This window comes from Cibotium barometz, chromosome 38 (genome assembly GCF_041138505.1).
Source record: "Cibotium barometz isolate CiBa-2024 chromosome 38, ASM4113850v1, whole genome shotgun sequence".
NCBI classification, from domain to species: Eukaryota; Viridiplantae; Streptophyta; class Polypodiopsida; order Cyatheales; family Cibotiaceae; genus Cibotium; species Cibotium barometz.
Genome location: NC_141083.1, coordinates 1,116,083 through 1,132,978, shown reverse-complemented (window position 1 = coordinate 1,132,978; position 16,896 = coordinate 1,116,083).

Genomic DNA, 16,896 nt, shown 5'->3' with positions numbered 1-16,896 from the left:
GTGGATTTCTCACAAAAAAATAGACCAGCATGCTGAATTTTGCCTCCCAGCTGTGTGGCCTCTCCATGGCTCAAATCATATGCCTAATGTGCCCCATAACTCCCCCATAATGTTGTCTAAGTGATGATTAAAATATTTGGAGTGATTAAAGCAAGAAAAGTGATGAAATCAAGATTTTCTTGAAGCACCTAATGGCTAGAAATTTCTCCATCAAAACATTGTGAAATTTGGGAAAAGTAGGATCAATGGAAAGCTCTGATACCACTGCAAAGAACTAGGGTTGGCCACTCAAAGCATGGAGTGACAACATGGGTGTAGGAGCACCATCCACCACCATGAGTAGGAAGAAGGGCAAGATTGCCATGAAAGCTAATTAGCTTATAAATTTGATTAGTATGAGTTAATTGTGATCAGCTATTCACATTGGCCTATATACCATGGCCCCCTTTTCACACACACTTATTAGTGTCCACCCCCACTTAGCCTTTGGCCCATAAGCCTTTGGCCCATAAGCCCATGGCCCTCAATTACAATTGGCCCTTTGGCCCAATACACTTATGCTTGGCCCTTGGCCTCATGTGTACAAGTCATGTCCACAATTATGTGTCCACCGCTTCATTACAAAATTGATCATATACTTAGTTAAAATTACTATTTTTGAGTGTTTTGAGAGTATCTAGATGCATTAAAACACCTAATTACATCAATTTCTTCATCAATTGGAGGAATTTGACTCTCTTTTGCTTAAATTTGCCTTAAAAGAAGAGACTAAAATTAAGAGTTTGATTAATCTCTAATTATACATTAACTTACACATTATTTGATGCACATAGCTTAGCAATTCCTTGCTCTATCCAATGATGTGCTCAACTGTGTGAATTAATTAAGAATTAGTGATTAATTAGAGTCCTTGATTAGTGTAAAAGAGGGAAAGATTAGTAAAAGGGTGAATTTTTGATTAATTCTTAATCACTTTTTTACATAACTCATTAGAGCTAATGAGCATTCAATGAGAGTAGATGTCCATGAGTTGTCAAATTGTCCATTTTGGGGATCATTTATGAAGGGTGTAAGGGGGTGTCATAAAAAGGTTACCTTTTTGGAAAAATGCCCATATCTCTCCATTTTAAAATTCAAAAACTATCCGCCTTAAACAAGGAAATTCAAATTTCCCACTAGACTCCAAAAAAAAAAGGTTCACGCATGAACCATTTCTGCACTCATGCATTAAGGTCTCACGTCCTAGGGTTTTGTGCCTTTAAAATATCAAATTTAATTTTTCCGTGAAGTCGAGTTCACGGCATGAAACAGTCCCCGCGTGCCAAAAAAAACAATTCCATGAAGTCCGCCGATTCACGACGTGAAATCCTAAGCATTTCATGGCGTGAGACAGTAAGTGTCTCATGGCGTGAAACAATCCCCGTGCAATATATATATATATATTTCCGTGAAGTCAGTCGGGTTCACGATGTGAAACCCTAAGCATTTTATGGTGTGAGACACTATGTGTCTCACAGCATGAAATAGTCTCCGCGCGCAAAAAGAATAAATAATAATCCACGAAGTCTAGTTCACAGCGTGAAACCTCTAGCATTTCACAGCGTGAAACAGTCCCCACGTTTTTTTTTAAAACAAATTTAATTTTTTCGTGAAGTCTGGTTCACGGCGTGAAATCGTCCCCATGCAGAAAAGAAATTTTTTTGATAAAATCCGTGAGGTCCGCTTCATGCCGTGAATTGCACCTTGCTAGTTCATGATGTGAAAGGGGTTCTATCGACCAAAAAAAAAACTCTAAAAAACACCCTTGTTCAGAGGCTTGTAGCTCCTGAACCGTGAGTCTAGGCGACCTAGTGCTCATCAGAAAGCCGACATCGATCTCTTCAAATTTGGTCTTGATCGTTCAAAGGCAAATCGATCATTTTGGCCTCCGACCAGTAACTTCAAAATGTGACCCAAAATCGAGGCAAGAAACAGCCCGAAAAGCACTAAAAATTGTAAAAAACAATGCAAAAACAACTTCAAACCATATTCGGGCTACTTTCTGAGAGTCTAAACAACAAAATCACGAATGACTCAAAGAGACAAAGTTATAGTACTCCAAAAATACTACAACTCTCTCATGCAAAGTTTTTCCAAATTCTTTTTGGAACACTTCAAAAACGTGCTGCGAAACAGGAAAAAAATTCTCGATAAAGTTTTATCATCTTGAGACAATAATGCGAAATAGGTTTTAAGACCTCCTCTTCCATCTGAGAAGTTACTACGATGCACTTTTTTTAGATAAATATCCCTAAGAGGTCATTCACGTGCGTGTAGCGTCTAAGCTAATTAGTGCAAACAGACACTCGTTTCCCAACAAAGAGTACGCTAGGTTTCCTAAGGCTGTAATGGGCTGTGAGAAAATCTAAAAAACAAAAAAAAATCCATGTATGCTTGCTCATTAAGGAGCAACTGACAACGTAATACATATCAACGAGACGATAGAGGGACTATGTGGGCTAACACTCTCACTGAACCCAATGGTGGCTGACATCTTCAAGCCATCGAAGGTATCGACAAACACATGGAATACTAGGTCATAGTTTGGTTGCTGGTGGAGAATGGAAGATGCTGATAGTATTCTCTTGAGATTCTAGAATGCCTCCTAACAGGATCCGAACTAGACATATTCCGCACCTTTCACACTGTCAGACTGTACGAGGGCACCACCACGTTTGCCCCAGGATCTACTATGCCACTTAATTAGCCCCAGGAATCTTGCAAGTTCTTTGGCATTCTTGGGTGGCTGCAGCTTCACAATGATCATGACCTTGGACGGATCCACAGTTAGTCTATTTTGTAGACACTATATGCCCTAAGAGGGATCCCCTATACCCTCAGCTTCCCATTTTTCTTCGGGACAATGACAATTGGTGAAAGCTATTCTGCCCTCATTAGGACATTTTGGAGGTCATTTGTAGGGCCTTGTAAGAAAATTGTCGATTCTTATATTCTCTCTCTAGAAAAAATCTTGAAATGTTAAAATAAAGAGAACGTAAGAGTCATAAAAGTGTACACTTTGACCCAGAGAGGTAAATCTTCTCCTAGGCGACCGTCATAAAGTTTATTAGGACCTTCTTTGAATTGATACATTTGAAACTGTAAGAATAAAGTTAGTTCAAGAGGATGTTATTGCACGGAAGACAGTTTGGAGGGAATGAGAACCTTCATCTCTAATTTCAAGCAAGCCTTCTCTCACCATAGCGAGACATATTCTTTCACTCTGCCTCATATCCAACTTACTTATTTTTAGAACACTTCAATGGAGAACAACCATGTACACACTCATTCTATTGAAGAGTCTAATCATGAAAGCATTAAGAGAAAGTACCATCTGCACATTGATCTAGATAGTGAGTATGCGCCCATTCAAAAATGCAAAAGTGGTCAACTATTGCTCTCACCAGATATCAAAGATCATATGAGGTTGTCGCGAGAGGAAGCAACACATAGATATTTGGTGTGATGGCTCCACTCTATCCTATTGACCCCCGTGCTGCTTCACATCCTTCCTTTTCAAATCCCACAACTCTCTTGTGTTTTGCAGGTGATGGCACCAAAGGCTTACTAGGATATTGCAAGTCAATTTCTTACATGCAAGAAAGAGAGAGGCATTACTCATAACATTTAGAAACTGAGCTTCTTGGATTGTCTGCTGAATGCAAGACACAGAAAGTTAGATTGTAAGAACAAGAGTGTCAAATCAACAAACTAAGAAGTGGCCTCCGCAAATACAAAGAAAAAGACACAAGCATTGGACCGCGCATACGGAGAAGAAAGCTCAAAAACGTTCAGAACATGAGGCCTGGTTCAAGAGGCGCGAAGAAGAGAATTCAAGCCATAAGGTAAGATTGCACTCAATGCATTCCCATTCACATGTCTTTTATATTAGCAAGGTTGCTTTGTGATTTACATGTTCTCTATGTTAGTAATGAGTAGTGTTGTATTTGTAGGGTTGTCATACATCCTAATAAAGAGAATATCATTCCCAATCTTAATCTAGCAAAGCAACTAAAATCATTAGTAACATTAAGAATGGCAAGAGAAATGATAAAGGAGAAGAAGTTCAAGGTGGTTCAACGAGATAAAGTGGATGAATTTGTAACCAACAATACAGTTTCGGTTGCGAATATTCAATCCGCCATGGATTCAAGTGGACTCAGTCGTAAGGGTTAAAGTTCCATCCAGAAGTCAGTGTCATCAGTCCTTGAGGCTAAAGGCAATAAAGCAAAGCTACTTCCAACACCTACAAAAGTTTGGAGACATAGGGGAGGATTTAAACAAAGAACAACTTCACTATGTTGGTTACTCATACCACATTGTAGGAGAGTTTAAGGGAGAAGGTGGAAGCATATTCTACAATGGACACAACAATATATTCATGAACTTGGAGCTCTTGCAAAAGAGAATGGTGGAGTTCTGGTGGATAGGTTCATTTGAGGTCAAGAAGGAGGACCATAAATCCTTGTTTTGGGTATTTCAGCATACACATATTCCCAATCTCATCAAAGAATAGATGAATGTAACCAGGATGCTCCATGTAGAGAAAAGGGGGGACTTTCAAGTTGAATGGCATCTTGTGGGTGACTTGAAGACTCTCAAGTGCTTATTTAATTGCAGCAAGGGGGCCAATGCAAAGTCTCCATGCCTTTACTACATGGACTCCGCAAGGGTGATGGACTCTAAGTGGTGGAGATGACCACCGAACAGACAAATTTTGGATGAGAAGTTTAAATCAGTGTTTGAGATTCCTCTTTCCAATGTGCATATATGCACGCTTCATGCTGCTTTGTGTCGTATCATAGAGAAACTGGTATATTGGCTTTGCTTGGAAGATCAAGAATGTAGCAGAGAGAAAAGAATCCATCCATGCATTGGAGAAGGTGCTATCTGAAATTGGACTACATGGAGGTAATGTCTAGATTCTAAAGGACACTAAAAAGTCATCTAATGAAAAGGAAGTTCTAATGAAGCTTTCTATTAGAGGTGTTAAGGCAAGAAGATTTCTTTCCAAGCTAATGAATAATCAACAACACAAACCCACAAAGTTAGGAGATCAATATACAACAACCTATACAAGTATAATTGAATACCAATAGTGGAAAAAACTACAGAATGCGATGAAAGACCATGAAGGTTCTTCAAGGAATGTCAAAGCAGATGTTTGGCGTTCAATTGATACTCTGTTTCAAATGTGTGAGAAAGTCAACTACTCCCAGCAAGACAAAAAGAGCTTTCAAGACAACTTATAAGCATTCAGAGAGCTGCTTGGACTGACACCAACATTATACACTACATGGTATGTTTCTAGCTTACTCTTGTTTCGTAGCCCTAGATACAACTTACATTGTATATTTATGCCTTCTTTCAATGGGGTGTCAATTGGTGCAGACTTCTCGCTACTATGAGCTTGTGAGATCGGCTCACTTTTCATTTCCCAACTTGATGACACTTTTGGTATGGAATAGGTGGAGGTGGGCCCTCAAGTATTGATTGAGCTTCCCTAATGAGTTGCTAATGTACAGCTAGATTGATCTTCTCCTCACACGAGCGTTTGGGTATTCTTGAAGCTTCTTGGGTAGCTCAAATAAAGCTGTAATGCGACTTCTATGAGCATCAATGATGGCATCTAGAGTCTCGTTCACCTTATCCACAAAAACAGAACCCCCAGAACTATCCTCGGTTGTACTAGCCTCATCTTGTCACTAGGCCCAGGTTGAGGTTGATGCTCCTCATGCACTTCTTGGGATGTAAAAGCTTGATCCTTCATGTTTTGTTTAGAGACTTCTTGAGAACTAGTGGATGCACTCTTAGTTTGCTTGTTGCGGTAATTTTTCCTCCCAGTGGTCCTTTTTCTATTGGAATGTAGGGTCTTGTCCACTAGATTTGCCTTTGCATCCCTAGTTTGAGGTGTCTCATCAGTCTGCATTCGGCACTTTGTGTCTCTGATCTAGTCATGACTCTAAGTGGCACGACATCCTCATTCTCTGATGAAGGTGGCGATGGAACTTCCTCTACAAAGTTGAGTGAGACCTTTGGTTGAGAGGTGCCTTCCTCATGTGGTTTCAGCACAAACAATCCTTTGGAACGTGTTCTACACAACACCCTAGACAATATCTTTCAATTGGTGGAAACTGTGGTACTATTGTATTGGATCGAGCTGCTTGCCTTGGGCGATGTTAACAATCACGAGCCCAATGGGGTTCTTCGCACTCATAACAGGGGCCCATTAGTTTGGCTTCTACTTTCCTTTGCTGCCATTGACCTGAGGGGCCTGAAGTCCTAGGTTGGTAGCCGCCTAGCAACATCAAAGAATTTTGTTCCCCCGGTTGAGGCTTCAGTGCTTGTCTTGGATATGTGGGACTTTCAAATAGATTTTCCTTGGTGGATGAATATGATGCATATTCCTCCTCCACATAGCTTTGAGTTTACCAAGTCTCTACATATATTTGAATTGTCATAGTCAACAAACCTCACAGGAGCAGTCCCAGGAGCAAGAGGTTGAGCTCCAAGTACAGGTCGTGCTTGCTCTTGTGCCATCAATGGCTTATGTTCAAAATTAGTATATTGTTGATGCATTTGTGGAGCCACTGTACCCCTTTGCTGCTCACGCTCCTGTCTCATTCTTGCAATGCGACTACATTCCTTTGTGGTGTGGGTATAATTCCAAGCACAGGCCTGGCACCACTTCTTTGTGGGTTGGTTTGTGACTAGAAGAGAAAAGGTAGTACATTCTTCGGTTTTATGGTTACCGCCACATGCTCCACAAAGATGAGGACCTGTAGGTAACTGCTTGCCTAAATGCTGCTACATGGTCATATGGATCTCCCGACCCTTCGTACTTCTTTACCAGTTTCTGAAGAGTTGATGGCCTTACTCGTCTTGAATACTCATCATCATCAGGCCTACGGGCTCTCACTCTCAGTGGTTCTTCTCTTTGGTAAGGTGGTCCATATGCATCCCGAATTGGTGTGGGTCCCCTATTACCTGCCTCACCAACCCTCTCCAAAGATCCCGTTACCCGCATTTCAGGAGGTGCATTTATGGGAGGCCGAGTTGGCTCCCCTACCCTCCGATTGTCAGTGAGAGAAACGTTGTTGTGGTGTGATCTGTGGTCGCACTTTTGGTGTAGAATAATATCTTGGTGCTAGAGTTGGGCTACTTGCAGTGGTCCACTTTGATGTTGATGGTCCCTCTCTAGTGAACTCTCGTAGGGGAGGAGCAACAGTTTCTCCAAGAAAGGCTGTCTCTCCTGGTTTAGGTGTATTAGTTGAGAACACTTCCATGAATAATGGTTGTCCTCTCCACGTGAGCTCACGAGAATATCCTTCCAATCTAAGGTTCGATATTCATTGGCCCATTTATCAACGATTCGGTTCTTGTATCCTGCAAGCTTCTCGACTACCACCACAAGTGCTAGAGGAAGATCTAGCTCTGGCAATCTAGTTTTGGCATAATATCCTTCTAAAGAGTCCTTATAGACCTCTTGAAGTGGGTCATCCTGAAAGACCTTTGTCACTAGAATTTGTCGTACAAACTCCCATTGGTTCTCAGCCCCCTGATCCATTTTGCTCTTGCCTTTCATGTCCCTTTCCAAATTTAGATCTACAAAAGTAAATCATCTATGGATGGCTTTGAGGACTGGGCATTGGATGGTCCAGGCATGTCCGGCTCAATGAGCCAATCATCTCTAGACTCCCTTGCTCCAGAAGGCTTTGATAAATCTAGGAAATCACTCTTAGAGAGCTCTCCTAATTTGTCTACATTCTCTGGATGATAGGCGACTTCGTAGAGCGAACACCATCTCCACCCATGTACATGTTACCCTGGTCATTGACTAGAGGTGCTCTATCAAGCTCTGAGAAAAAGTCTACAATCTTAACGAGATATCGTTGTTGTGGATCCCTAAAGATCTCAGCTCCTTGAGCATTCGTGTAGACATATTGAAGTCTCACATTGAGTGGTAACCCCATGATGTCGGCTTCAAATGGATTAAAAGATCTTGTGGGTGTCCTATTTGGGGCTAAGGGATGACTATTTGACGGCCCTAGATTGTCCATAGACAATGAGAGTGCTACGCATCCCCTTGATTGTGTCACAAGACCATGCATTGCTATGGTCCACATCGCCCAACTTGACTTTTACAAACCATCTTTGCACTTTCTCATCTTCGCCCATCTTCCACGTGAGCCACTCAACAACATCATGTGCATTCTGTAACTTTGCACCATTGGCGTCAAGCTATTCTACAATAAGTGCACGCTTTATGAGACTACTCTTGTTGACATATCATGTTTGCTCTTACCATGCCCGCTCCCAAAGTAGTTCCAACACATGAGAAAACCTGTCAGAGAGATAAGTACCTGTAAATGTAGTGAGTTCATAGCATGGTGTTAAAACAATGAATTATGTGATTCATTTTAGTATAGAAAGCAACTGAAGTGTTGAAGAGACATGGCATGTAGAGGGTGTTACTTGCCTATGAAGTAGAAAGGCCGAGCCACTTTGAATCGGGACGCTGTGCCATCCAACCAAACCCAATGGCGTTTGAAGGACATGCCTTTTTCAGCCAGCCACTTGTGATGTAGTAGGAGACAATGTTGCACAAATAAATTGTCGTTCTGCTTGTCATCGGAGATATAGATAATGGCTTGCTTCTTTATTTTACAATTTTCTTTCTAATACCATATATATATGAGAATGGTGCAATGAGCATCGCTATGCCAATGCATTGACTGAATTTCATTTTGAATCTTTTGAGTACCATATATGTACAAGAATGGTGCACTGATCGCTATGCCAAGGCATTGACTGAATTTCATTCTTAATCTTGAAGGTGTAATTCTTAGTAAAATCAATGACAAATTTACCACTTCATCACATCAGGGAAGTTATAGATGCATTCTTTAAATTGTGCATGCTGCCCCAACAATGACTCCCAAAATTGTGCGTGATGAAGATGTTCAAATGGTCTTTGAACTGCTTGATGATGTGACTGATGGAATGGTCTCCTTGTACACCAGCTTGATTCTCTTCTTTGCCGACACCTCGCTTAATTTTTTCTGTGATGTACACACATGCCTTCCACCTAATTGGATCACCAACATCATTTAGCTCGTGTGGGCAGAATGGAGGCTCGGGGGCAATCCACATTAACCCATCAAGCACTATAGCTTGTGCCATTCCAATGTGATGACTCCTTTGGACACATCATAGATCTCCATAGTTGTGTGGCTGACTGGTAAGTGGTGGTTTTGTTGAGCACTGTACTTGCCCTATCCCCGTAGGCCTGCACAACATGCATTCATAATTGCAAGTGACTCCATGTAGTTTCACAACATTAGACTGCATGGAGTTAACTGCTTGATGGAGAAGATCCATGTGAGCATGATACACACAATAGCAAGTGTTCCTCTCTTTGAGCTTTTTAACGTAGTATGGCTCAAGTTGTGAAAGGCACGGAAGCCAATTTTGATGCCGAGATGTAGTATGGCTCAAGTTTTTGACGTAGTATGGCTCAAGTTGTGAAAGGCATCCTCTACTAGAGCTATTATAGTATAAAACAGTTTTGATATGGATAATCAAAGGTGGATTCCTACCACAATCTCTATTAGTAGTTTTGATTATGTTGCAGACTAGGAAACGAAAAAAAATAAAGAATGAGTTCATCGACACTTTTACAAAGGCAGAGTTCAAGACTTCAAACTCTCTGACACAGGTAGGAGCATTAAGGAAGTCCTAATACAACATGCTTACATGCACTTAGAACTGCGTCTGCAACATTTGCCTGATGGAATCCCACTCCATAGACCAAATTGTAAGTAAATGTTTTTACATTATGTTTATGTAATGTGTTTCATTTCTATACTTATGCTTCTCTTGTATTCGTCTGTATATATATCATTTCTATACTTATGCTTCTCTTGTATTCGTCTATATATATATGTTTCATTTCTATACTTATGCTTCTCTTGTATACGTCTGTATAGATATATATCCTTTAAACTTGGTTGACTGGCAGCCTATAGATAGTATTGTGGGAATCTTTGATGTTTTTTATGCATCTATTGGTGAGCAGCTATACAAAGAAACATCCAACAGGTCTTTGGCAGAGAGAGGAGTTTTCTTTTATAATGAATTTTACACGGCACCTCATAGTGTTACAGGTTATGGGATCTTTGAAAGCATTACCACTACCTTCATTTGATAGTCCAGAATGGCCTATACCAACAGCAAAAACAAGTGAGTGCTTTAGATTAAAGATATACCAAGATGTGCAAAGGTGTATAAGACCAAATGTAGCAAATCGTCCAAGTGAAAATTGTTATCTTTATGCCATTGCATGTTTTTGTCGACTTCTTACGAGGAGGTCAAAAAAACATTGTCAATGTTTATCTGTAAATCAGAGAAATGTTTGGATTTCTTAGGTCAAAATTAGGATGTGAAAGAATTAAATGGGGTTACCTGCAAAATCCATAGGAAATCTATTGTCTGTAAATATATGATTAGCTCCCAGAATTTTATTTTGGCCTTTCATTATATGAGATGGCATAATGTCAATGGAAAACTTGTAGCAATTGATCAGGACTTGGAGGATGACATTGAAAATCCATTGATGTTATTAGAGGTATGGTTTGAACATGAGCTCTTGACAGTACTCAATATAAGGTCAAAAATCTCACTACATCAAGTGAGAACAAACTTGGCAAATGAGGATGACCTACAAGTGCCTGATGATTATGTGTTCAAGTGCAATGGCCATAAGGTATGTTATTCAATCTAACCTCGAAAAAGTATTCATTCCAAAACTATGCCATAATCATTATTACTTATATACATTACTTTGATTTTTGGAAATAGGTACTAATGAGAAAAGAAAGGACCATTCAATGTAAAGACATTACAAGGAAGCAAGTTTTCGTGGTGCAAACGACCATCACATAGAGATAAATGGAGATAATTGTATATAAATAGAGATAAATGGAGATAAATGGAGATAAATGTATTTTTGACAGCATATAGTTACATCAATCATGACAACATTTTGTATTTCTTAGAGCAATAGAAACTAAGATAAACATTCTACATTTTCTTATTGGATGTTTAAAACATTGATAGCATGTTCTCATTTTTTCCCTACGAAGTGTGCTTTTGTGTGATTGTTGTTGTTGGGGCGGTGAGGCTTTTGTGTGTGGGATGATTCTTGTTGTTGGGGTGGTGAGGCTTGTCGTTGAGGGGGTGCCTGCTCTTCGTGATGCTCTTGGGTTGGTTGCTCTTCGGGACGCTCTTGGGTTGGTTGCTCTTCGGGACGCTCTTGGGGTAGTTACTCTTCCGGACGCTCTTGGGGTGGTTGCTTTTTGGAATTGAAACTTGCTGTCGTTGAAGCTTGCGAGGTTGAAGCTTCCAAATTGACATCTTCAGATTCATCAAATTCTGGAAGCTCGACAACAAACCTGTCGACTTGTGTTTGGGGGTACTGCCGTGGTGGTGGTCCTGGTCGCGGCGGTGGTGGAGGGGGCACAAACGTAACCGGGATATTAGGCGGCATGCTATGATGCTGACAATAATATACTCAATGGCCTCTTCCCCCTGAATAGCCCTAAATACACATCGGAGTATTTTGATAAATTATCGTGGATTCTACAAAAAGCCAAAAAAATAGACATGTGTTGTCAAAGAATGACGAAGGAAAGTAACATATCATTAAAAAAAAGGAGCATGCCTACATTTTTTGCGGGCAATGAGAGAACTAAATGTAGCAACAACTTTGCGTTGTAGCACACCCTCCAACCGCAACTATGGCCATCCTATTTGCTGCTGCGGGACTCTGCATCTCACAGTCCTTGTGTGTTCTAGTAGTGTGTCCTGGATTATGGCCTCGAGAGCAGTTATTAGCTTTCTAACTGATCTGCACGAAACAATACCGTTGTCAATACTGAAAGTTCTCTAACTACTTCTCTCTCTCTCTCTCTCTCTCTCTCTCTCTCTCTCTCTCTCTCTCTCTCTCTCTCTCCAACTCGTTTTACGATATATAAATACTGAATGTATGGACTTACTGTCTCATGGTGCCATGGAATTCTTCACCTGAATTGGCCAAGTAACAAGTCTTGGATTCCATATCATAATGGATCAAACTCCAGTATGAACTACAACATGCAATTATAAGTATCAGAAGTAACATCAAAAATATATAGTAAATATAGGTCACAATACTAAGACTATAAATGAGATTGCATGTCACTTACTCTTCATTGTATGCCATTAGGATTATTTGAGCTACATCAAAATTTATCGAACTAAACCACGGACATACATCAACCAATGAAGTATGTTGTGCAGTAAGAACCAAGGAAAGAAGGGAATCTACAATATATATACGATTTTGAACATGGAATGGGAGATTTGATACAACTAAGCTGCACAAGATTACATTATATTAGTTACTTTAGACAAGCAACCCACTTTACAATCACAATGATGAAAAGGACGTAGCAAACCTTAGAACTGTTATGATAATTCTATCATTGATCTCCCTCAAAACATTGGACAAAACATCAATCTCCTCCACATCGAAAGGGAAAAATTGCGCGGTGCCTCGCACCAAAAGTCTAACGTGAAACGAGGGGACAAAATAACTCAAAGCTCTGACATTTGACTTATGCATTTCCCGAATAGCCGATTTCTTTAATCATAATTCTTGGAGCTCCTGCATCCTGGCTTGGTCGCCAATCCTTTGTGCGTTGAGCCTTGTGTCACGTGAATGACTAGCCTTTGTCACTTGTATGATCTTAACTTTCTTCGTCAAAGGTAGGATTTCCAAAATTCCCTTCATTCTGTTGTCAAGTAGGGCAGGCTCCAACGTATGGTCATATCTGAACCTCAGCAACAAACAAAGCAAGTTCATGTCTTTCGCATCACAATGACTCTATGTGCATGCGCGGCAAGGACATAGCTATCCTGAAAAAACTCGACAAGCCAGTCTTCCGTAGCCTCTTGCAAACATCCTAGGGGTAGAGGCCTACCAATGCATATTAATGCCAAAATTCTCGCATATAGACTGGACTACACGCTGGAATGGCAACTTCGAAACCACGCAATGCATATGTTTCTCCACCTTCCTTAGTTCAAGAAGGATGGATCTATGTTGGTCGCGTATCTGCGTCTCCTCATTGAGCGCAGTGCAGAAATTTTCTTTCCCGAACTAGCTTCTCTACCTAATTGAGGATCATCTGTAGATTAGAGCCTTGCAGTCTTCTTCGTACGTGCCATTTGAAAATAGTCATAATGTTACATGATAAGCTTCTCAATAAATACATAGGACAATAATACAAAAACTACTGAAAAAGTTAACTTGGATAACGAATTAGCTTCAAATCACTACAACACGATATGGGTACTTCAGACAAAATCTGCATCAACTCCTCGCGTTGTATTGATTTCTAAAAGAGACCCTTTCATTTGATAAAATAACATAAGAACAGTACACCTAACAACACCTATGACGATAAAATAGGTCCAAATCACTACATCGCGATTAGAGGCATATCAGACCTAATCGTCATACCCTTGCGCTGTAGTGATTTCTTGCACAGAGCATTTCATTTCACAAAGTAGGTCATGGAAATAAGTAATAGATAATATACACGACACAGAACAATGTATAGGACAAGAAAGTATGTCCAAAACACTACAGCGTGATATGGCTACATAAAAAAAATCGTAATTCATTCTTCGCATTGTGGTGACTTGTCAGACATTGCCTTTCATTTGACCCAATATCTAATGAACGTAGGTAAAACATGATATATATGATTGAATATAACATTTGAGACATTGCCTTTTGTTTGACCCAATATAACCTAACAACACCTATGACGATAAAATAGGTCCAAATCACTACATCGTGATAGAGGCATATCAGCTCGCGATAGAGACATATCATACCTAATCGTCATGAACGTAGGTAAAACATGATATATATGATTGAATATAACATTTAAGACATTGCCTTTTGCTTGACCCAATATAACCTAATAACACCTATGACGATAAAATAGGTCTAAATCATTACATCACGATAGAGGCATATCAAACCTAATCGTCATACCCTCAACATGCTGTAGTGATTTCTTGCACAGAGCGTTTCATTTCACAAAGTAGGTCATGGAAATAAGTAATAGATAACATACACGACACAGAATAATGTATATGACAAGAAAGTATGTCCAAAACACTATAACGCGATATGGCTACATCAGAAAAAATCGTAATTCATTCTTCGCGTCATGGTGACTTGTCAAACATTGCCTTTCGTTTGATCCAATATCTAATGAACGTAGGTAAAACATGATATATATGATTGAATATAACATTTAAGACCAGGAGTGATTGCTTGATAACTTACCAAAGAATTATGTAGGGAAAACGTTGAAGTGATGGATGCTTGCTTGATAAATCACAGAGATGGCGTAGATGAGGCACGGCAGAGGAATACACGCAGCTGAAGGAGGCAAAATGAAACGGCGACAAAAGACAAGGACACTTGACATTTACCGCCGAGGACGAGTACCACATTTATCGAGGACAAGCACGACACACATGCAAAGACACACATGCAAAAGAGCATGTCCACACGTGCCAAGGAGGATGTGGGGCTATACTCATGATGATTACGATCAATCAAATTTTGACACATGTCATCATATGTGCGCAGAGCACATGGTGTGCCATCATGCATGTCTGCCACGTGTACAAAACCGTTAGTTTCCATGGATAAAGGTGAGCAACATTCATTATTCTTTGCTTCTTGCTCTCGTGCAATTTTTCTCGCAGTCATCTCGTGCAATTTTTCTCGCAATCATCACCTTCACCTTGCTTCTTGCACTCCTACAGTCAACTTTGTTGGTTGCTTCTTACTCTCCTAGAAAATTTTGCGGGTATGTTTTCGAATATTTTCGTGTTTCAATTTGGCGAAGTTGTATAATTGTTTTATAAATATTCCATCAAAGATTGCTGCTTTTAGATTTTTAAGAATTTAATTTATTTCTCCCAAATATGTCATCAAATCACTATAACGGGAAGAGGGATCTCGGTGAGAACTAACGTACCCATATCGCGTTGTAGTGATTTTGTCCACAATGGTAATTTGCTTTCATAAATTTCTTAAAAGCACTACAACGTGAGAAGAGGTCTTGGTGCGAACTGTCTCAAGCATATCATAGTGATTTGTCCTACCGTCGTTCTTTTTTTACTTTTTCAAAGATTTCATCGTTTAGATTTTTAAGAAATTAATTTTTTCCTTACAAATAATTGATCAAATTACTACAGCACGAAGAGGGGAGTCGGTGAGAACTCTCCCACCCATATTGTGTTATAGTGATTTGTCCTACTATCGTTCTTGTAGTGATTTTTCTTACAATCATCATTGCCTTTGAAATATTGCATCAAATCACTATAACGTGAAGAGAGGGCTCCTTGGGAATTCCCACACGTATCGTGTTGCAATGATTTGGCACATTTTTCCTTGCAATTTCATTTTCTCACTAATATTTCATCAAATTACTACAACGCGACTAGAGATGTCGGTGAGATTTCTTCAACGCTTATCATGTTATACTGATCTTGGCTAATCCTTTATTATCTTACATACAACTTTCATCGTCCTGACATATTTCTTGGTTTGTAGATGGAACCTTTCGAGATTGAGGTTGAGTCTGATGCTGGCCTTCAAGAAACCCCAGATGAAAAGTTGTTCGACTTCCTGTATAAAGTTTGACGGCATCATCGCCATCCTGAAATCTCACGCATGTTTAATTTCAATTTCTCCATTGAATACGTGATCGTTTCTGCTCGTTCGTATCTTGAGGAGAAAGGGCAGCAATTTTAGCAAACCACTTTGAGTGGTACAGTCATGTTTTACGGCATCCAGTACGTGCACATGAATGATATCGTGCCTTCAACAACCCTGAGACAAAAGCTGAACATGGATGTTTTAAAGGTGCCAGATGATAAGAAGAAGACACACAGTAAGTGCCCCATTCACAATCACAAGTGTCATCTCGTTGCTTACCACTATGGATTTATCTGCTACTTGCATGTGTTGCTTGAGGATGAAGAGGTTGCAAGACTTAAGTGAGTAGTTGGATATTGATGCGCTCAAAAGAGAAGACACCTTAGTTACAGGTGTGACGAGAAGCCCTCTATGATAGAGGAAGCAGGGGACATTCCAACCCCACTACTCCCCACATTTCCTATTGGTAACAAAGAATATTTGTTAATTACAAATATTCAAGCTCTCTTTGACATAAGGGAAGACTACTGTTTGGCCATCATTGCACAGAATCTTGAGGAAGATGAAGATTTTGTGGATCCAGATTTGGATAAGTATCTCTTATTGGATTCAAATGTTAAGGATAGTGAGTTCCATTCTATTGCCGACACGTTATCCATGATGTACAAGGATGAAAAAAGCTATGAATCCAACCTTCCCACCACTGAAGGGAAATTTTAGGCTATTCAGCAACAAAGACTTAATATTTCACACATGGAAAGGGAAGGGGCGTCCTCATTGACGGTCCAAGACACTAGCTCAACAATCAATATATGGACAAATGATTTACTTTGTTAATGAAAAAAATCAAAAGGTGTGTTTACTTGTTTTATCATGTTGCTGAGTAGCTTATTCTATTTGTTGTGTTGGCTCATCGATAATATTGTTTTGCAGCTGGTTGTGTTTGAGGATGAGTTTCTCAATCGCGGAGCAGGCAAATGCGTGGGAGGACTCGGAATGGACTCAGCACTGGGAGAGTACATAAACCGATTGAAGTTTCCACAATTCATTATATTCCACGAGAAATT